The 22,949-nt window shown below is 39.4% G+C and overlaps 2 protein-coding genes across 3 annotated transcripts in view; one reads left to right on the top strand and one right to left on the bottom strand.

Moving 5' to 3' along the window:
* Window positions 1–22,404, bottom strand: part of CAB39L (calcium binding protein 39 like) — a 106,517-nt gene extending 84,113 nt beyond the window's left edge. The window contains exon 1 of one of the 2 annotated variants that reach the window (XM_026661652.1): window positions 22,280–22,404. The gene's annotated coding sequence lies outside the window, so the exon portion shown is untranslated. Of the gene's footprint in view, window positions 1–22,098; window positions 22,116–22,279 lie in introns of those variants that run through there. The other variant, XM_026647756.2, reaches the window with a different exon arrangement.
* A 176-nt stretch (window positions 22,405–22,580) lies between these two features.
* LOC112114689 (histone-lysine N-methyltransferase SETDB2-like) overlaps window positions 22,581–22,949 on the top strand; it is a 100,607-nt gene continuing 100,238 nt past the window's right edge. Inside the window, exon 1 of the mRNA XM_029910707.1 lies at window positions 22,581–22,673. The gene's annotated coding sequence lies outside the window, so the exon portion shown is untranslated. The remainder of the gene's footprint in view (window positions 22,674–22,949) is intronic.

The raw sequence follows: 22,949 nt of genomic DNA, 5'->3' as shown, positions 1-22,949 counted from the left end.
AAAAATATAAAGAGGAAAGCATTGCCCAGTGTGCTGAAAGATAATCCTAGGTAACAGTATTAACAATGATGATTATACAGTGCATAGTGCCATTATTCTCCAATATCCCATATTTGGAAACAGGCAAAGAATGTAAATAGTGTCTGGTTTCTTCAAAATTAGCTGTTTGTCCCTAGTTTCAGCAGAACATTGATGATTCTTTTATTAATATCAGGCACAACAGTAAAGTGCTTTGGGCTACCGCAGGTGACTATTTCTCCTTTCATCTGATATTTGAAAGGTATAACATTTTATTATTCTTGAAAAACCATGTAAAAGACTGAACTGCAACAAAGCATAATTGAATAGGACGCACACACCCCTAACAATTCTTGAAGCTAAAAATTATATCACCAGAAGTATATGAATATTTGTTTTCATCCAGTTATGACTGTTTTGAGCCCCAAATGCAATATTCTCTCTGAGCAATTTCCATTCTAAGAGTCTTTACACAGTGCTTTAAAAAAAAAAAAAAAGTTGTGGAAAATGGAGAAAAAAACCCCCACAGAATCAAGACTCTTTCACAGAGAATAATGCCCTGTGTTTCTACTGTGCCTTCCATCACATGATCAAGATATTTTACAAACAGAACAAAATTACGTCTCACAAAAGTCATGTGAGATAAATATTATTACATCCATTTTACAAGGAAACTGAGACAGAGAGAGCAACGCACACACGTGCGCACATACACACCCTCCCGCCAAGGCCTGATGATAACAGGAAATATGGGTACTTCAATATCTGTAAAAATGAAGCCCTAGTATCTCAAGTTGCCCACCTAAAAAACAGTGGCCATTTTTAAAGCATTGTTTTAAACTGACTTACTCAAAGTCAAACAGAAAACCTGTGACAAAACAGAATCTAGATCTGCTGATTCTGAGTCCTGTCTTTTACTCACTAGAGTCTTATGATCACAAAGGACTAAATTAAGCTATGTAATCTGTACAGTGTTCGAAGAACCTCAAAACTTGCAAGTAGTGTCAAAATTTCCCCAGGAACATGGTCTTATTGTAATGATTAATGTAGATAGGACCTTGACCAATAGATGGTACTGTAAGTTTATTTCAGTGTTAAATTGTTCTCATCTTGTATGTTACATTGTTGAATCTGACTTGCGGGAGAGGGGTTAGCAGGAAGTTCAGTCCTGACTGTGTGTGCTGAAGTGTTCCAATAAATCCCATGATTCTACAAGAGTATGACAATGGGTGGCAGCAGCTTCAAGATTGCAAAAGCACTTTTGCCTGAGAAGGAATTTACTGGTCATGCAGATGAGACTGGAATTCTGTGAGAACTTGAAAGACTTTAAGCTACTGCTTTCTACGAATGAACGGACTGATGAGAAAGCAGCATGGTACCTACCAGTGCTTTTCAATGGTGATGTCAAATCATTTTACCAGCAGCATCCGGGCATGGATCATGGTTCTTATAGACAATTATGCAGAAATACCAGAAGGAATGGCAAGTCATTACATTGTAATCTTACACCCCCATTACTGCTGGCAGTAAGCCTGGTGCATAACCTGTTCTGTGTGAAGCACAGTGCAAGAGCTCTGCTAATAAAACAACATTAACCCCTACTTGTGTATATCTGGATTTACTTTCATAAAGACTACATAATTCTTGATTTAGTCACAGAGTACAGTGCTTTATTTACAGCACAGGTAATGGCAATACAAGCTTACCTATCTATGTGCCTCAGTCTTGTTATGAGAGGATCATTTCAGAAGATTCACCTCTCTGCTTACAGTCCCACTACTTACAGTGTTTTTCTTGATGTGGACATTTGCCATTAGGAACTAGACTAAGATCATCAATCCATTTCACATAGGCCCCTGAGCCAACAGATGGAAACAACTATTAAATCACTACTACTAAAAACTAGTGGAAATCACTACTAAATTAATTCAGATTCAACTTGAGACCTTAAGGCAAAAAGATTTGTATTCCATTATCAAGCCCCCAAAACATCAAGTCCCCTCCCTGCTGTCAATTGGTCACGTGTGTGTGTTCTGGTAATTATAACCAAAACATTTTTGTAGCTGTGTTATCACAAACATAGGCAACACAACTTCTGACAGAAGAACAGTGGTTTGAAAGCTGGCAGAATCTGCCTAGATCACAACATGAGAGCAAGACTACTGCCAGACACTCCTCCTTGTAATTTACCAAAGCAAAACAGAAAGACAGGGATGCAGAAAGGAACCAGGGTGGATAAAAATCAATGATTTAAAAAACAAACAAACAAACAGATTTTTTTACATTTAAATCGGATTTTTTTGATAAAATGCTTTTAGAGAGGAAAAAACCTATCTAAAAATAGTTTTAATTAAGATACATTATAGCTCAAAGATATCTCATCATGGAATAGGGATTATAAAGTCTAATTCTATAGTATGAGACAATATATGATATGCCAGCAGATTGAGGGACGTGATCATTCCCCTCTATTCGACATTGGTGAGGCCTCATCTGGAGTACTGTGTCCAGTTTTGGGCCCCACACTACAAGAAAGATGTGGAAAAATTGGAAAGAGTCCAGCGGAGGGCAACAAAAATGATTAGGGGGCTGGAGCACATGACTTATGAGGAGAAGCTGAGGGAACTGGGATTCTTTAGTCTGCAGAAGAGAAGAATGAGGGGGGATTTGATAGCTGCTTTCAACTACCTGAAAGGGGGTTCCAAAGAGGATGGATCTAGACTATTCTCAGTGATACCTGATGACAGAACAAGGAGTAATGGTCTCAAGTTGCAGTGGGGGAGGTTTAGGTTGGATATTAGGAAAAACTTTTTCACTAGGAGGGTGGTGAAGCACTGGAATGGGTTACCTAGAGAGGTGGTGGAATCTCCTTCCTTAGAGGTTTTTAAGGTCAGGCTTGACAAAGCCCTGGCTGGGATGATTTAGTTGGGAATTGGTCCTGCTTTGAGCAGGGGGTTGGACTAGATGACCTCCTGAGGTCCCTTCCAACCCTGATATTCTATGATTCTATGATATTCATGTAATGTTTAAGAAAAGTTCATGGATTAGGGACCCAAATTTATGGGGCTCCAGGGACTTCTGTATAGATTATTTAGGTTAATCTTTCTATCTACCCAATGGGACTCAGTGCTCAGTCTAGAAGATACCATCAGAAATGCTTAGCTTTGCAGTTCTCAAACTGTGGATTTGTGGCTCCAGAGATAACATACTTGTTAACAGCAAAAATGTTTTTACATAAATAAATAGAGGTGAGAAATAACAGACCTAAAACCTACTGTCCCTCTGCAAATTTGTGTACATAGAGTCAATCCCTTAGCTCTCTCTAAAAATGTAAAGTTTCAAAAAGTTCATTGAATAGAAGATTGTTGGGGGCAGAATAGATCTGGACAAGGAGAAGAAGTCTGGAGATAAACGTGAGAAGGGAAGGACAGGAAGTAGAAACAAAAATGAAACTGTTTGAGCAGCATATCCAGAAGTCTTGAGGTCTTTCTGAGTGTAGCCTTCATTGATTTGAGATCTGCCATACCATTCTCTCACTAGAAGGGAAAACCTATAATAGCAGCAGGACATAAAGGAGACCCAGTTTGGGAATATTTTAATGAAGTTCCTCTACCTATGGGTAAGACAGGCATGCATGCAAAATGCAAACAGTGCAACAAAGAAATGCAAGGCCTGGTTGCCCCAAATGAAACAACATCATGAGAAGTATTCCTTCTCAGAAGGCAGCTGCGTTGAAGATGATGAAAGGAACATGTCTGAACATGCAGGAACTTCAGGTTCATACTTCTTTCTTAAGAACTGCCTGTCTTCCTTCTGGACTATTCTTGAATTCTCATGTTTGAGCAAAAAATACAGTTGTTACTCTATGGCACTATCATTTTAGATGCAGTTGTGATAAAAAATAAATATCTGAAATAGGCAGATCTTCCTTTTACAATTTCACCTTTAAAGTAGTATTCAGTGTCAGTGAATGCAATGAGTAATACTAAATGAGCAGTATGGTAATAATAATTAAATAACTTCATTAGAACCAGATTACAAAAAGAGGTAATTGATGACAAAATTGCCCTGTTTGTTTATGCAACAAACTCTCTGTATGACTGAGAACCCACACTTCATTAACATGGTTCAGTCCTTAAGACCAGGATACAGTCCACCCAACAGAGCAGATGTCGCAGGCAAATTGCTGGATAAAGTGTATAAAAGAGAAATTGAGCAGCGTGCAAAAGGTCTAGAGGGTGAAATTGTTAACCTGAGTCTTGATGGGTGGAGCAATGTCCAAAATGATCCTGTTGTATGTACCTGTGTGACAACAGAAGAAGGGAATGTCTTCCTTACAGAAACATTTGATACATCAGGAAATGCACACATAGCGGAATACTTACAAGAAGTAGCAGTAAAAGCTATAACAAACTGTGGAAAATTCAAATGTCTAGTACGCAGCTTGGTCACAGACAATGGTGCAAATGTATCCAAGATGAGAAGAAATTTAGAAGAGAGTGAAGAGAGTCCCAAGCTAATAACATACAGTTGCAGTGCTCATTTGATGCACCTCCCAGCCAAAGACTTCAGTGTTCCAGAAATAAAGGCGAATGTTGTTGAAATTGCAAAATACTTCCGTAACAACCACTTTGCAGCGACTGCTCTGAAAAAAGTGGGAGGAACCAAGCTAACTCTCCCACAAGATGTGCAATGGAACTCAGTAGTGGACGGTTTTGAGCACTATATCAAGAACTGGCCTAATCTGATGACAGTTTGTGAACAAAGTCGTGAAAAAAATAGATGGCACTGTCACAGCCAAGTTCTCAACATTGGACTTAAGAGAAATGTTGAACACATGCTGAGTACCCTGAAGCCTATTTCTGTAGCCTCGAACAAAATGCAGGGAAATAGCTGTTTTATTGCTGACGCTGTTGAAATTTGGAAGGAACTGAGTGAGATCTTAAAAAGAGAAATATGCAATGACAGAGTTAAATTACAAGCATTAAAAAAAACAAATGGGACAAGCACTATCTCCAGCTCATTTTCTTGCAAATATTCTCAATACTCGGTACCAGGGTCAAAGCTTAACTGCTGAAGAGGAGTTGGCTATGACATGGACATCCAGCAATCATCCCTCCATAATGCCAACTATAATAAACTTCAGAGCTAAGGGTGAGCCATTCAAGAAATATATGTTTGCTGATAATGTTTTAAAGAAAGTCACCTACGCACTTGGATTCAGAAACTGTTGAAGTGATAATCTCACTTTTAGCAGCAGTAGCTTCTTCTGCCGGTGTAGAAAGAATATTTTCTTCCTTTGGACTAATTCATTCCAAACTGAGAAATCCTTTAGGACCTGAAAAAGCAGGAAAGCTTGTTTTTCTTTTCCAGATTATGAACAAACAGGAAAATGAAGATGAAGACGACTGAGTTAGCTGCAGAAGCCAATATTTTAAGTTTCTCATGTTGACCTAGCTGACAGAGTCAATTTAATTTTTGTTGTTTTTTTTTAAATATTTAATTTAACTATTTTAGTTAAAAACAATTTTAACAAAAACAAACCTGAGTTAAACATTCAAGTTTTTTAAAATAAGTTCAAAAATTCATATGCCTGTTTTGTTAAAATATTATATGTTTGCTGTTGAAGAAAAAAAATTCAGAATAAATAATGATGTTGTTTTAGTTAAATAAAACAATTTAAATGTTTGTCTGGTGATGTTCTCCTCCTAATACAGAATAGCAAGAAAATTCTCCAAATATTAATGATTAACCTGTTGAATTGGAGATATTTATGAAGTCATTGGGAGGTAAACTATCTGCTTCAATTACCTTTGGTAAATTAAATAACCAAACAATCATTTATTTTCTGATATAGCTGTAAAACTAATCAGAAAAGTTTTCAAAATAAATCACTTAAAATGTATAGCGTGTACCTTCTAAAAATGAAACCTACATCTCTGAGTTGTGAAGAATATGTATTAAGGTTATAACAACCAACAAGAATGCACTTTTATGTAGAAATCCATGATTAAATCGAGTCTTCCTGACTAGTGATTTAAATCATGATTTAAATCACTAATTTGATTTAAATCAAATTCACCCTGAAAGGAACAATGGCATAACTTGACCCATAGTGCACCTATGCATAATTTGAATGAAATATCAGTGTTTGGCCATCTTTAGATATAGTAGCAACACTTTCCAATAGTAATATCTTATCCGAAAATTGAGGTAAAATACATAGGTGGTTTTAAAACCAATGATTAATTTTTTTTCTGTTTAGGAAAAAATTAACAATGTATTCATTACCATTAGTAGAATTAATTAATAGAAGGCCAGAAAAAAATTATAATTCTCTAGTCTGACCCATGCAGATCACAAGCCATCCAGCCAGAAATTCATCGAGCCCAACAACTTGTTGAACTAGAGCATCTCTTTTAAAAAGACACCCAATCCAGACTTAAAGACTTCAAGTGATGAAGAAGCTACATTATCCCTTGATAAACTATTCCAACAGTTAATTACCCTCACTATTAAACATTTGTGCCTTACTTCCAGTTTGAATTTTTCAAGCTTCAACTTCCAGACATTGGATCTTATTATGCCTTTGCCAGCTAAACTGGAGAGCCCTAAAATATCAGACATCTTATCCTTGCATAGATACTTCTAGATCATGATCAAGTCACCTCAATCATCTCTTCAAGAAGCTAAATACATCGACTTCCTTAAATCTCTCATTGCCAGATGCATTTTCCAGATCTCAAATCAGAAACCGCTTCAATTTTTCAAGCATGTCCACCAAAACAAGACACCGTGTTCCAGTAGTAGACTCACCAATGTTTTAAACAAAGATAGTAACCCTCCCTGCTTCTACTAGATATTCCAGTTTACACATCCAATGACAACATTATTGGGCTGAGACCCAACCTCTGCAGAATCCCACTCATTGATGGTTCTCCATTGACAATTACATTTTCAGAACTATAAGCAAGCTTTTCATTCATTTAATTGGTGTTTTTATTTTTTAATCACAATGCCCTGCACTAAGTAGTCAGAACCTTTACAGGAGTCTAAGTATATTACATCGCAGTTGGCTTTATTAACCAAAGACAATCAAATTCATTTGATGAGACCTATAGTCTATGAAATCACGTTGAATGACATATATTTCCATCCCTTAATTCTTTGATAGAAATATTTAATAACACACTTCTGCCTTTAATGCATCATTGACAATTTTAGTGTCCTCATCTAGTAATGAATCTATACTATTGGTAGGGTTTCTTTTGTTCTTGAGATTTTAAAATTCCTTATTGGCCTTACTCCTACTGAAAATAAAATTTCATTGGTACCTTTATCCTTCCTTATCAATTGTATGCTTTTTTTGTGGGTTCTGATGTATATTCATTGTCATATATTGATGGCTACTTTCAAGTCCCTTCTTAATCAGAATGAAATTATTTTGTTTTGCTTAAGAAGCTTTTGGTAGTATTCAGCTTCATACTGTTTTATGCAGTCATTTATTCCTTTAAAAAACACATCAGGCACTGATGAGTTCCACCAAAAGTCTAGTGGTGATATGACAATGCGTTGTGCAGAAGTTAAGGATTCATTCAGTTCTTTGTGCTTTCGGCCATCAGAAGAGGGGAAAAAACATGTCACTCTCATTAAATCTTTTCCAGACATCTTAAGAGTTGTGCCAATGGACTCTGGAGGGTACCGTTGTGACGTTGTGCAGTCTATATGGTTTTATAAAAACTTGATAAGTCAATATAATGTAACTGGGATAGTTTTAGAGAAAATATGGTAATAAGTGAATATAACGTAACTGGGATATGCTTCATGCAAAAGGTCTCTTGTAAGGTATCATTACAAAGCTTATCATCTACTGAGTATGATCATCTGATTTGTATAAATGTACCACTCTTGTATCTAAAACTAGAAATATAAAATGTAACTCTGAGGGACTATTGTAATTATGTAAAGTGTGGGCCATTAATGATGGTTTGGAATCTTGATGACTCCCATTAACCAGGACCATTGTCTGCAGATGGTTGTGTTTACCTGTTAGTCTTCCTGTATGTGTGTGTGCTGGCAAGTGGGCAATGAAGTCTTGCAGTGACATGTGATCATGTCACCTGAACTGGAATCCATCTTTAACCTGGTGCTTTTCCAGTGGGGGGGGGGGTGGAAACCCAGAGGGACAAAGGGTTCCCGCCTTATGCAAAAGATATATAAAGGGGTGGAACAGAACAAAGAGAGAGAGGAGCCATTATGAAGAATCCCCTAGCTATCACCTGAGCTGGAACAAGAGCAGTACCAGGGGAAAGAATTGTGCCCAGGCCTGGAAGGTGTCCAGTCTGAGAAAAAGCTTACTGAAGCATCTCTGAGGGTGAGATTATCTGTATTCAGTTTGATTAGGCATAGATTTGCGCATTTTATTTTATTTTGCTTGTGACTTACTTTGTTCTGTCTGTTACTACTTGGAACCACTTAAATCCTACTGTCTGTATTTAATAAAATCACTTTTTATTTAGTAATTTACTCAGAGTATGTATTAATACCTGGGGGAGCAAACAACTGTGCATCTCTCTCTATCAGTGTTACAGAGGGCAAACAATTTTTGAGTTTACTCTGCATAAGCTTTATGCAGGGTAAAACGGATTTATTTGGGTTTAGACCCCATTGGGAGTTAGGCATCTGAGTGCTAAAGACAAGCACATTTCTGTGAGCTGTTTTCAGATAAACTTGCAGCTTTGGGACAAGTGATTCAGACCCTGGGTCTGTGTTGGAGCCAGACGGGAGTGTCTGGCTCAGCAAGACAGGGTGCTGGAGTCCTGAGCTGGCAGGGAAAACAGAAGCAGGGGTAGTCTTTGCACATCAGGTGGCAGCTCCCAAGGGGGTTTCTGTGATCCAACCCGTCACAACCGTAACCAGCCCTCTTTAGCTTAGAGGACAACCAACCCCAATAAGGGGCAACAGAATAAGTAAAAATGGGAAAGAATCTATCACCACCTAAGAGACGCTTCATATAACCTCATAGTATTTAACTGCTTCCCAGGTAAATTAGATCTGCCCACAGATGTTCCCAATGGACTTCATAGTTCTCTCTGCTCTTCTCCCTGCCCTGGTAAAGGAGATTTTGTTACCATATGCATGCTTTTATTAATCATCTTTTCCCTCTTTCACCAAGCATTCTAGTTTTAGAAGGAAAGCTTTTCAGAGAGCATGCCCTAAAAGTGATCTCATTCTGGGTTAGTCTGACTTCTAGGAAATCATTCTGTAGCCTAACCCCTTTGACCCCTTCTCTCACACATTTTACCCTGGACTGTGTGAGCTGCTTTGTCCTAGAATAGTGCAAGTCTCTCAGTTGGCTACATCTGCAATTGCATTTAGAGTCATGACGTATTTTTAACCGCTTGGGGTGGGGGGTGTCAAATAATTTAACACACAATTTGTGATTTTCATTCACAGACCTGAATCTTACTTAACTCATTTGCTAGAAAGTTGACACTGACCAGAGAAAGATATTACACAATATATGAAGTATACACCTACCATTTGCTATTTGAACATCAAAATAATCTGTATACATTATTACATGACCACAATCATCACCCACTAAATACAATTTAGTGCCTAGTTACCACTACAAATACAGCAAACACCAGATATCGCAGAGGACCTCCCCTGCACCCCAAAACAATAATAATCAGCCAGTTAATGATTGACATTGTTGGTTACCATCTTGCTTTTTCTTACTTGCAGAAGAATAGCAATAGAGGCTTGACTTTGACACCAGAACTATAGAAAAAGAAAGTATGTGATGATTAGGTGTGTGGCAGCAGATCAAAGCAGCACAGCTATGCTTACTGCCAAAAGATAATAAGAACAATTCAGAAGTAGGGGCTAGAAAATAGCATGTTACATGGCATTCGGGATACCGGAGCTGCTGAAAACATAGTGAACTCCCCATCTGTAATCTTTCTGTCTTCAATAATCTTGAACTTTAAGAAAAAAAAAACCACTTTTATTTGTTTAAAAGACTTAGCCTCCACATCAAGGGTACTGAATTGTTTTTAATGTTGCATGATTGATAGGGTTGCCAACTTTTTAATTGCACAAAACCGAACACCCCTACCCCGCCCCTTCACCAAGACCTCGACCCTGCTCGCTCCATCCCCCCTCCCTCTTTCGCTCACTCTCCCCCACTCTCACTCACTTTCAGCGAGTTGGAGCAGGTGTTTGGGGTACGAGAGGGGTAAGGACTCCAGCTGGGGGTGCGGGCTCTGGGGTGGGGCCAAGAATGAGGGGTTTGGGGTGCGGGAGGGGACTCCAGGCTGGGGCAGGGGTTTGGGGTGCAGGAGGGGGTGAGGGCTCCAGCTGGGGATGCAGGCTCTGGGGTGGGGCCAAGGATGAGGGCTCCAGCTGGGGATGCGGGCTCTGGGGTAGGGCCAGGGATGAGGGGTTTGCGGTGTGGGAGGGGACTCCAGGCTGCTGCAGGGGGTTGGGGTGTGTGTGCAGTGCAGGCTCTGGGTGGGAGTTTGGGTGCAGGAGGGGACTCTGGGTTGTGGCGGGGGGTTGGGGAATGGGGGCGGGTTTCGGGCTCCCAGGAAGCGGCAGGCACTGCTCATGCAGCTCCCATTAGTTGCAGTTTCCGGCTAATGGGACCTGCGGAGCCATCACAGTGCACAGAGCCTCGCTGGCCGCCTGTGCGCATAGGGGCTGCAGGGACCTGGCGGCAGCTTCCAAGAGCTGCACGGAAACAAGGCAGGTAGGGAGCCTGCCTTAGCCCCGGGCTCCTGCCAACCGGAGCCACCAGGGTCCCTTTTTGACCAGGCCTTCCGATCAAAAACTTGACTCCATCATTAGGGTTGCCAGGCGTCCATCTCTTTATCCACATATGCCAGTTTAGTACAATAGCAACTTTTGTTGCAAAAGCAAAATCTGCCTTTGAAGACTGTCAAGAAGGGTATTTCACACACCAAGCTTAACACTCCAAATTCCAGTTAGGAAGCATTGTGTCTTAGCTGTAGTTTGAGAAATGCAATGTCTTATCCCTTAATTTAACACTCCTACTCATCCACTACTTTTCCTCATTCTAATTCATTATCTCTAGGAACTGGAAGACCAAGAGACAAATTTATCTGAAATATCATTTTTCAACCAAAACCTTGAAACAAAGTCTAAATATTTATTCCAGTTACCAACGTATCCAGAATCACATGTTGGATGAATTTTCTCTACGTATACCTATATATTTATTAAGTGCTGCTTCTGAGTCACCTAGAGAGGATGCGGTTTTCCTAATACCAGAAAAACTTCCACATCGAGCACTGCTGATTCATACTTAATTATATAACAACAATTTTCTTGCCTCTGCAAACTCCTACATTCTTACCATTACTACAGAACCGCACTATAGCAAGAATTACTGTCAGAAAACTACTATCACAAGCATGTATAACTACAACTTTCAGGCAGGAGCTATGAAAACAGTTCTGACAAGAAGTGGGACTTTAATAGCAGAAAGAAAAAAAGATCTGCAAAGGTTTAAGGAGTTGAGAAGCAGATCAGAAAATGTCATTTTTTTAAAATGAGTTTAAAACTCACTGAAGCCATCTCTTTAAAAAAGTTGAAAAAAATCATTATTAAATTGATACAAAATAAAAGCTTTCTTGTAGTCTAATTTATGAAAAAGTCAATAAGAACAACTCAAAAGTGCCGGTAAATGACTTTCAACATATTTAACATTAAACTTAGCTTTTTTGTCAAATGTGCTGGAAGCTGTTTTGCCAGAATCTACCAGGTCTATTGTTTAATATCACATAGGGCTTTTGAAATTATTTTTTGTACAGTACAACTGAAAATAATATCAAGAATTGTACTACTTCTTAAATTATTTAAAGCTAACATATTTACAGTATCACTACTTTAATTTGTTGTCAGTCATTTCAGTTAGAGCCACAGAATTTATTTGGTTTCTTTGGGACTTTTGAAAGAAACCTTACAGTGTTGTCAGTTTAAGGGGCGTGTGTGTGTGTTCTTTTGTGTGCTGTTTCAGCTATGTGCAGTAGCTAGGTTAGCAGACCTTGACAGAACTGCCTGGAAAGACCACAGACTCAATTTGGTGGCAAAGGCGCTTGGCCAGATTTATTGTTGACGAAACGCGATGCTAGCGCCCCGGGCTCAATGGTTACAGGTACATGAACACATGAATGCCCATTACAATGGAGCACCTTAGTCAGCAATGGGACTTTTTCCTGCCTCTAGGACAAAGGGTTAAGGTGAGGTATTTTAACATTTATAGACAGTCAAACAATTTGGGATAAACAATTTATGTACTACCTTACTTGTTTTATGATGTTTATTGCTTTTTTGTATCTTTTTTATGTTTTAGATAAAACATTTTTATTTACCACTTGTTTTGTCTAAAACATCAGAAGTACACAGACATTTATTATTTTTGTTAAATTATTTTATTTTGTGCTAGGTTAGGATGTACTTGTGCTAGCCTGCTGGAATGTGTTTACATATTCACTGTGTAATATTAATGTTAGTGATACCTGTGCCAAGTTTATGTACTGGATACTGAACATATAGGCATTTGCTTTAATACATGGCCTGAATTTGGTTTACAGCCTTTGGTTTAGGCTTCACGTCTCGCACCAGGCTTAATGCTTTAGGCTCACTGCTATGTTCAGGATAGGAGGTTTTCTACGAATTCACTATCTATAGGTGTTAAGTACAAAAGGAGGCTCACTCTGAAACCTCATAGGACAGCTGATAACTGGAAAAAGAAATTCTTCTGTACTTCAAAACAATATTAAATCCTCCTTGTTCAAGAAACTTTTTGCTGGCTTGTTTAATGTTTCTTATAAGATTTGTTTCTCATGTGCTCCCCCAGAAATGTAAGCTCTGAATGGAAAATGTATTAATAAAGTTTATATCACCAATTGTTGCTCAAGCATCATACTGGAGTTTAGTTGCTTGATTGTAAGGTTGATAATCCATCTGCACAGCAGACAAAACATATCCAAATAATACTGATTTAAGCCAGAGAACCATAAAACTGTCCTCTCAGATCTAGCACCACTCAATCCTACCCAATCACATTTAGACTAATTTAAATTCTGCTAACATTTTGAGCACACTCTGTAATTAGACATATTAAGTAACATATGTATCTTTTTTTGTAAAACAGGTACAGGCCTTTGATCTTTTACGTCAATTTTACCTGAAATCAATGCAAGTGACCAGCACCCTTCTGGAAAACCGGTGGGACTTCTCACATATGAATAAACCTAAATCTGCAGCCCTTAGTTCTTCTCATACACACACTGCTGCTCAGTTGCTGTCTCTCAATGGATAATTTCCAGACATGTTCTCTTCAGTTCCAGTCACTCAGTATGTTATATCAAACAACTCAGGTCTCCTGACTCAATGCTAAACAACTTAATGTGATTGTATAATCTACCCCAATATAACGCTGTCCTTGGGAGCCAAAAAGTCTTACCGTGTTATATCGAACTTGCTTTGATCCGCCGGAGTGCGCAGCCCCGCCGGAGCACTGCTTTACCGCGTTATATCTGAATTTGTGTTATATCGGGACGCGTTATATCGGGGTAGAGGTGTAAAAGGACTATCTAGAAACAATGGTGGATGAAGGGTTGCTTAGGCTTTATGACAGAAAGAGGACTAAAAAGGAGATCTGCAAGGGCAACATATGTGTAAAAACCCCATATTATCAATTGCCAATTTCAGAGCTAGAAAGATATTCTGGCTACTGGAGGATTAAAAGAGTTCCAGCACATTTGGCATCCAAGATAGTTGGTAATTAACAGATATCTAGGTCCTCCATGTGAAAGAAGTTTGTTGTTTACACAGGGACAAAAATTGTTCTTTTCCTTTGGAGAAAAAGATTTAGGTTTTTTTGCTTTAAAGTTCTTCTAAGAATCTTGACATCCCACAATTATCAGAGGCTGCACAAGCTGTTTGTGTTCTCTGCAAATACTTTACAATCTAAAAGTAACTTCGTAGAAGTATCATGAGCCTACATCAGTCTTCCCCTCCCCCTTTCTTAGATTAAAAAGAACTAGCAAAATGAACGTCCAAAATCTAACAAAATAATAGGGTAGCCCTTGAGAGCCTAGGAGTGTCTACTCAATCAGTACTATAAGAATGGACTTTGCAGATTCCTTAACATATGATTTTTTTACATTTCTACTACAGAATAGAAGAACTCAGAACTAAGTCTCAGTGAACAGATGCTTGAATAAGAAAATCCATCACCACAACTAGCCCTTTTGTCATCAGTCTCAGAAGAGGTGCTAAAGAATGTAAAGGTGAGAGGACAGTTCATTCTATTCTAGAATTGGTTCCTCCCTGTAGGGGTGGTGGGACATTGCTGGGATACTGCTAGGAAGTTTGCTTTGCTGTTAGCTTAGTTCTGTGAATAGAGGAATTCAGTTTAGTGGGGGCTAGTCTACATTACCGTTTAAGCCAATATAAAACTTACATCGCTCAGGGATGTGAAAAAGACACCCCTGAGTGACTTAAGTTACATCAACCTAAGTGCTGTCTACACCGGCACTATGTTGGCAGGAGACACTCTCCTACTGGCATAGCGCATCTTCACCAGACGTGCTACAGTGGCGCTGATGTAATACTTGAGTGTAGACTTGCCCTGGGATGTCTGTCCAACATCTATCATGAGCATTAATCACAAATTTTAAAAGAAAATGTTTATATGATCTGCAGTAAAAATGCTGATGTAGCGTGTACTTATCTTGGTACTATGTAAGACAGAAGTTCCTATATATTCCCACATTTCCTCCTCCTGTGCTCTAATCTTCATTTTTGATTAGAAAAGTTTTTGCCTTCCATTTCAATATGAGAGCCAAATCTTATTACCAACCCTTCATTAGTTTCAGACAGGCATTCAGTCATGCATCTTCAGCCATTTACTTCCATTGTCTTGCTGACAAAAGCCCTAGGGTGTTATGCCTGGCACAGAATACTGCAGTATCACAGTTGTGCATTTCCTGTATCCATCCCATCTTCATTATTAAAATACCAAGAACGAGTCTGTTCTCAATTACATAGGTATAATCCAGATTTTACACTGCTGTAAGAGTAGAAGCTGATTCAAAGTCCTCCATAAACTGGTTGTTTTCTCAGTGACAACTTTAAGATGATTTTTAAAATAATTTTAAGTCTTTTTAATGAAGTTATTGCTGTTGCCACTCCTACTAGCCTATTCACCTCCCTATTCCCTCTTTAGGAGCTAGTGCTGACTGTGATTATCAAATGTTACATCCAGTAATGCTGATTTACCCAGTGAGGTAACCAGTCGGTGTTGCTTTTTGTAATCAACTCTCACGTGTCTGAATCAATTAGACTACTCATGCAGTATAGTTATACTCCACAAAAAAGTTAACCAAGTCAGGGTTACTGTGTCAGACAAAGCAGACTAGACAGTTTTGGCAGATGGAACAAGCTCAGGGTGGCTGGGCTCAGGCATTGATGAACAAATGGAACACTGTACTTATTGTTGTATGAAAACTCCATTAACTCCCCTTACGTGAAGTGATCATCAGAAAAATGTGGATGTTAATTGAGAATTGTTGAAGAACATTTAACTAGATGCCCCAAATGCCACAATTGTAGAATTGAGGAAGAAAGTCATATTCGTTAAAAATCTGACCTGATTTAGAGGGGAAGTGAAGGCAGCTATAAAAAATAAAATATGCCAAATGGAAGGAGGAAGTTGATAGCAATGAACATAAATCAGACACTAGAAATTGTAGAAAATTGATAAGGGAAGCAAAGGGACACAAAGAGAAATCTATGGCCTGCAGAGTTAAGGATAATAAGGAGCAGTTTTTAAAATATATTAGGAACAAAAAGCATCCTAATAAATATTTGCCATTACTAGATGGAAATGGTAGAATGATCAATTATAATGCGGAAAAGGCAGACATGTTCAATAGAAATTTCTGTTCTGTATCTAGGAAAAAATATGATGTCATGGCATATGATAACTCTCCTTCCATTCCACTAGTATTTCAGGAGGATGTTAAACAGCAGCTACTAAAGTGAGACATTTTAAAATCAGGTTTAAATAACTTGCATCCAAGAGTTTTAAAAGAGCTGGAGAGAAGCTCATTGGACTGAATTTTCAATAAGTCTTAGAATACTAGGAAATTTTCAAGAGACTAAAAGAAAGCTAATTTTGTGAAACTATTTTAAAAGGGTAAATGGGGATGACCCAGGTAATTATAGGTCTGTCTGTCTGACACTGATCCTGGACAAGATAATGGAGCGCTGATATGGGACTCGCTTAATAAAGAATTAAAAGAGGATATGGTAATTAATGCATATCAACATAGGTTTACGGAAAACAGATCCTGTCAAACTAACTTTTATTTTCAAATGAGATTACAAGTGTGGTTGATAAAGGCAACAATATTGATATAAGATACTTCTGTAAGGTATTAGACTTGGTAACACATGACTTTTTGATTTAAAATTGAAATATATAAAATTAACATGGCACATTAAACAGATTAAAAGCTGGCTGATAGGTCTCGATATATAATTGTAAATGGGGAATCGTCATTGAACAGGTGCGTCTCTAATAGGGTCCTGCAGGGATGTTCTTAGCCCTATGGTATTTAACATTTTTATTAATGACCTGGAAGAAAACATAAAATAATCACTAATAAAGTTTGCAGATGACATAAAAATTGTGGGAGTGGTAAATAATGAACAAGACAGCTCACTGATACAAAGCGATCTGGATTGCTTGATAAGCTGGATGCAAGTGAATGTGTTTTAATATGGCTACATGTAAACATATACACCTACAACTAAGAATGTAGGCCATACTTAAAGGATGGGGGATTCTACCCTGGGAAGCAGTGACTCTGAAAAAGATTTAGAGGTTGTAGTGGATAATCAACTACAGACGAGCTCCCATCACAATGCTGAGGCCAAAAGGGCTAATGCAATCCTTCGATGCATAAGCAGGGGAGTCTCAGGTAGCAGTAAAAAGATTTTATTTCTGTATTTGGCAATGGTGTAACTGCTGCTGGAATACTGTGTCCAGTTCTGGTGCCCAAAACTCAACAAAAATGTTGATAAATTGCAGAGGGTTCAGAGAAGAACCATGAGAATATTTGGAATATCAGAAATCATGTCTTATAGTGACAGACTAAAACAGATCAAACTATTTAGTTTAACAAAGACAGTTAAGGAGTGACTTGATTACAGTCTATAAGTACCTACATGGGGAACAAGTATTTGCTGGATTGAAGAAACCATTATTAGAGAAAAGTATCACACAATCCAATAACTGGAAGTTGAAGAAAGTAGACAAATTCAGACTGGAAATAAAGCATAAATTTTCCATAGAGTACCCATCCATTGAAACTTACACAGGATGGAGGTGGATTCTCCATCACTGACAATTTTTAAATCAAGATTGATATTTGTCTAAAAGATATGCTCTAGGAATTATATTGGGGAAGTTCTATGGCCTGTTATACAGGACGTCAGACTAGATGATAACAATGGTCTCATCTGGCCTTGGAATCTATGAATCAGATTTGGATTCCTAATATGTTTCAGCAAACTTTGCGCTGCTGAAGAGAAGCTCAGGCCCATTTTGCTGTTTACAGCCATGAAATAGATAACAGCCACTACACCATAATACAGACACAAACTCTTCTTAACCTAATCAGGTGCGCAGACAATGAAAATAACATGCTGGTACGTAGGAACATGAGAATTATTTATTTCTCAATCTTTTTTCTTATAACAAATCAAAAATATTCTAGGTAGCATCATACAGAATACAAAAATACTTAAAATCAAAATTAAGAAAATATGTTTACACAATGCTTGGATTTTCATGAAATAACCACAATATTCCCAGCATGCAGATTTTTATGGCACAGCATGATATAAAAAGTATAACCAACGAATATAGTTATTGTGGTTAGTTTTATACCTTGTTAAAATACTCAAGCCTGGTAGTGATGATTACTTAGCTTCCAAGTACACATACAATATATAAAATTTAGGGAGACATTTCTATAATACAAGCCAAAGCTGTTTTACAAAGAAGTCATGTTTAATAAACACCCAAAACCTAGCATTAACATAGTCCTTTCACATTAGACTTTCTGCAAATGCGTTTCATAGCATCCAGTAACTGTTCCTTAGAATTTGTATTTGCTTGTACATACAGTGGTTTATGTTAAAATGAAATACTTTGTCTCATTTCACTATCATCAGCTCACAACATTATTTTCCTGCTCCTGAGAATATAATCAATACTGTAATGAAAGGGTTTTTTTTTAAATGTAAGCTACTATTTTTAACTTAGAGATTTGGCATCACAATATTTGGCCCAGTCCTGCTTCTGATAACATCAATATTAATAGCCGCACTTCTCCCTGTACATGTCAATTACTTAAAACCATCCACTACTCATGAACTAATCAGTGAACTTCAAACAAGTTATATAAATTTTAAACAATCAATATGAAGTGGCAGATACATGACATCAAATTCTTCCGGAGTATCCTGGTTTTGATAGGTGTTCAACAGAATGCTGTTATGTTTTCTTGAGTATGAATTAAATTGCTATTTCCCCCCTCTCCCTCCCTCCCAAAAAAGTTGATACTCTCTTAATATTCACAAGACTGGGAGCACCCAGGCTATTATTTATGTTAGATTTCTCTCTAGACTATAAAATGGTTCTGAAACAACACACGAACTGTTATGTTCCATTAAAGCAGTGGTTCCCAAAATGTTACAGGGGGTTCTCGGGAAAAAATTCCCTAATGGCGGACAGAGCTGTTCCTAGGGACCCTGGGAAGCTCGGGGCCAGCAGCCCAGAGCCCCTGGATTTCCAAGAGCTAAGCAGATCAAAGCAAGCATAATCTATCACACTGTGGAGATTTAAACTTCAAGGACTCCTTATAAGAAATGGAAAGGGAGGTGGATATATTTTGCTGTTTTTAAAATTAAATAGGCATTAAGCTTTGTTGTAACGTGTGTTGTTTGCCTGGACTGCTCAAGACTTGAATGCTTGTGTAGGAGGAACTCTTTGAGTTGGCTTCTTAAATACCTTCATGCTGTTTTACATCTGATACTCCTTGATGAAACATAGGAGCCTTGTCTTATAACAGGCCTATTCAAAATGATACGAGCTACGAAAATGAGATCTTGGAAGAGTGTTGCCGTTTTCATAATGTAATAAAAATACTGTAATGATAAATAATAATTAATAATAAAGTGTGTAATAAGCATGTCATAAAAACAAATTTTATATTTCCAAGATCACCGCTTTTATAATTTATACTCAGGTAAAGGAGAAAATCCCTGGAAATATTCATTTTTAGGAGGGGGTTCGCGAGACAACATTTTAGCGAAAGGGGTTCACAGGTTGTTAAAGTTTGAGAACCACTGCATTAAAGTATAATACAGGTGCTGAAAAAAAAAATCTATTTGTGAAAAGTATTAATTTTTTTCCAAAAAGTATCTTGTAAACTTTGTATATGCTTTTTAAAGTTTTTTTTTAAATGTCAGATTTTAAAGCTGGTATAAAATCTATAGTAATAATAAATTAACTTTTTAAATAATCTAAGTTATTGTAAGAATTTGTATTTGCACACAACTGCAATCTCTAACTGTTAAGTGGTACTAAAGAGAAGTCACAGGTGACAGCCTGAGAGGAGAACTGAAGTGTCGTATATACTCGTTTATTAGCCCATTCGTTTATAAGCTGACCCCCAAAATGGATAGGTAAAAATAGCAAAAACTGTATGACCCTTTCATAAGCTGACCCTATATTCAGGGGTTGGAAAACTTTGGCTCCCGGCCCGTCAGGGTAAGCCGCTGGCAGGTTGGGACGTTTTGTTTACCTGGAGCGTTCACAGGCTCTGTGCCTGTGAACGCTTCAGATAAACAAAACAACAATGTATTAGACATTCAATTCAATGATTCCATAGAGTTTAAAATCATCAAATTTTGGTGTAGACCCGTTTATAAGCCGACCCCCGCTCTTTGATGCATTACTTTTTTACCAAAAATATTCGGCTTATGAACGAGTATATACGGTAATTCATTTTCTGTGTTCATTTATTTGTCTGATAGCTAATATTTATAAGTGCCTGTCACTTATTTACATTTGGTAGTTGACAGGGTGAGCATGCAAACAAATGAGTCTCTCAGTGGATGACACCTGAGTCCTGAAACTTACTTGATAGTAGTTTATTTTTAAATATGTTAAGTTTAAGAAAATTTCTAGACCTTCATAGGTTCAATTCTGCAAATGAGACTACTTGCATTAAGTAGCACGTCTAGGTATCTGACCCCAAGTGATCACAAACATGGAAAAGCTTCCCTGTATCTGAACATAAGAACGGCCATACTGGGTCAGACCAAAGGTCCATCTAGCCCAGTATCCTGTCTTCCGACAGTGGCCAATGCCAGGTTCCCCAGATGGAATGAATAGAACGGGTAATCATCAAGTGATCCATCCCGCCACCCATTCCCAGCTTCTGGCAAACAGAGGCTAGGCACTCCACCCTACCCATCCTGGCTAATAGCCATTGATGGACCTATCCTCCATGAATTTATCTAGTTCTTTTTTGAACCCTGTTCTAGTCTTGGTCTTCACAACATCCCCTGGCAAGGAGTTCCACAGGTTGACTGTGTGTTGTGTGAAAAAATACTTCCTTGTTTGTTTTAAACCTGCTGCCTATTAATTTCATTTGGTGACCCCTAGTTCTTGTGTTCACTTCCTTATTTACTTTCTCCACAGCAGTCATGATTTTATAGACCTCTATCATATCCCCCCCCTTAGTCATCTCTTTTCCGAGCTGAAAAGTCCCTGTCTTATTAATCTCTCCTCATACAGAAGCCATTCCATACCCTTAATCATTTTTGTTGCCCTTTTCTGAATCTTTTCCAATTCCGATATAGCTTTTTTGAGATGGGGCGACCACATCTGCATGCAGTATTCAAGATGTGGGCATACCATGGATTTATGTAGAGGCATTATGATATTTTCCTGTCTTATTATCTATCCCTTTCTTAATGACTCCCAACATTCTGTTCGCTTTTTTGACTGCCACTACACATTGAGTGGATGTTTTTAGAGAACTATCCACAATGACTCCAAGATCTTTCTTGAGTTGTAAGCTAATTAGACCCCATCTGCAATTCTAATACACGTTAAGTACTGCTTGCAATCTTACCCTGCAGACTACAAGACTAAAACAGGCCAAAACACAACTGTAAAACAAAACTGGTCTAAAGTATAAAACATAAGAAGGTGAGGGTGAAATCTGAATTCCACCTCAGCCTGAAGCACAGCTCAGCTGCCAACCCTGGAAATGGGTCTTCTGAGTAACCACCAACTGCAATGCTATCTCTCTCCACTGCAACTCTTTAGGAGATTCATCCCCTCCCATTGTTTCCAGCCTACAAAAAGCCAGTGTTATTTCACTCTATTTTACTACAGTAACAGAAATCAGAACTTTAAGATCTAGAAGCCAGGATAACTGAAAACCTACACAGATTAAAGGGAAAAAAACACAACTCTCAAACTAATCCTGCTGTAATCTTTGTGTATCACAATTAGCATCAAACACAATAGGAAGGCCAGCGTCACGTATATGGGAGTTCAGTGTAAAAGGAGCCTAGGCAGCGCAACAATGGGCACGGTACAAACAACTATATAAAACGAACTAGAGGGGTGGTAGGCTTAGGGCACTCCCCATCTCCTGGGGCATGTTAGAGCAATAGCGGGAAGAGCAGAAACCCATATTCCCTCTCTATACGGCGGCCATTCCACCCGACGGGAACTAAGATAACGGAATAATTCGAATCTTTGAAAGAAAACAAACAAACCCATTGAATAAAAAAATCCGCCCCGTGCCCGGGGTGAACCCGCCTCGGCCCCAAATCCTCCTTCTCCCGGATTAACCCTCCTCGCCATTGTTGGGGTTAACCAGCCTCTGCCCCAAATCCTCCCCAGTTAACCCCCCCATGCCCCAAATCCCCCCTTAGCCCTCGCCATACCCTCAAAACACCGCCCCCCATGCTCGGGGTTAACCCGCCTCGGCCCCAAATGCTGGCCCCCCCCGCATGTTAACCCATCTACCCACCAAAAAAAAGCCCCCAGCCCCAGCGCCCGCCTGAACAAACTCCGCCCGAGTTAGCTCCACCCCTTTACCTCACCCAACATGGCGGACGAACCTACCTTAGCCACCGCCGCTCCTCCGACTCTAGTCCTGATGGCCCGATTTCATTGGCCACCGTATGGCAACACGAGAAGTCAGTCGCAGCCAATGAAAGGCGAGGACGGCGCACGAACCGCGGGACCCGTCCGGCAGGCCTTCCCGATAGCCATTGGCTCACTTTGCTCCGCCCCGTTGCGCGCGCGCGCGTCGGCTACTCTGCGCATGCGCAGACAGCTGGTTGTGTCCAATCCGCTCATGGCTTTCGACCAACACTGGGTTCGAACCCCGCCTCCTGCCCGGCGGGGTGTGGTTGGCGGTTTTTGCGTTAACTGGGGAGCCTCCGCCGGGCGGGCACGTGCGCCCAGCGGAACTGAGGGGTCGAACGCCGGGATGGAGAAGTGCCGTTAGCTCGGGGTGAGCCTGGCCACGCCCACAGCAGGTGTCTCCCTGCTGCCCTGGGAGGTTCCTCCCGCCGGGGCCGTCCCGAGCCCGCTATTGCAGGCGCGCGCATCAGCACGGCCTCGCCCGCAAAGGTACCGTGCCCAGCGGTGGGGATGCTGCATTCGCTCCGCTGCCAGGCCCCTGCCGAGCCTGTGTGGTTTGGTAACCGATGCGTTTCAATGGTCCCCGCTCACGGAAAGGCGAGTGGTGGGGGGTGTTCTCCGCTGCGGGGTCTCGTTAATAAGGCAG

Source organism: Terrapene carolina, unplaced genomic scaffold (genome assembly GCF_002925995.2).
Source record: "Terrapene carolina triunguis isolate 2854851 unplaced genomic scaffold, T_m_triunguis-2.0 Scaffold16, whole genome shotgun sequence".
Lineage (NCBI taxonomy): Eukaryota > Metazoa > Chordata > Testudines > Emydidae > Terrapene > Terrapene triunguis.
The sequence above is the reverse complement of the archived record's forward strand: the minus strand, read 5'-3'. Positions and strand labels throughout refer to the sequence as shown.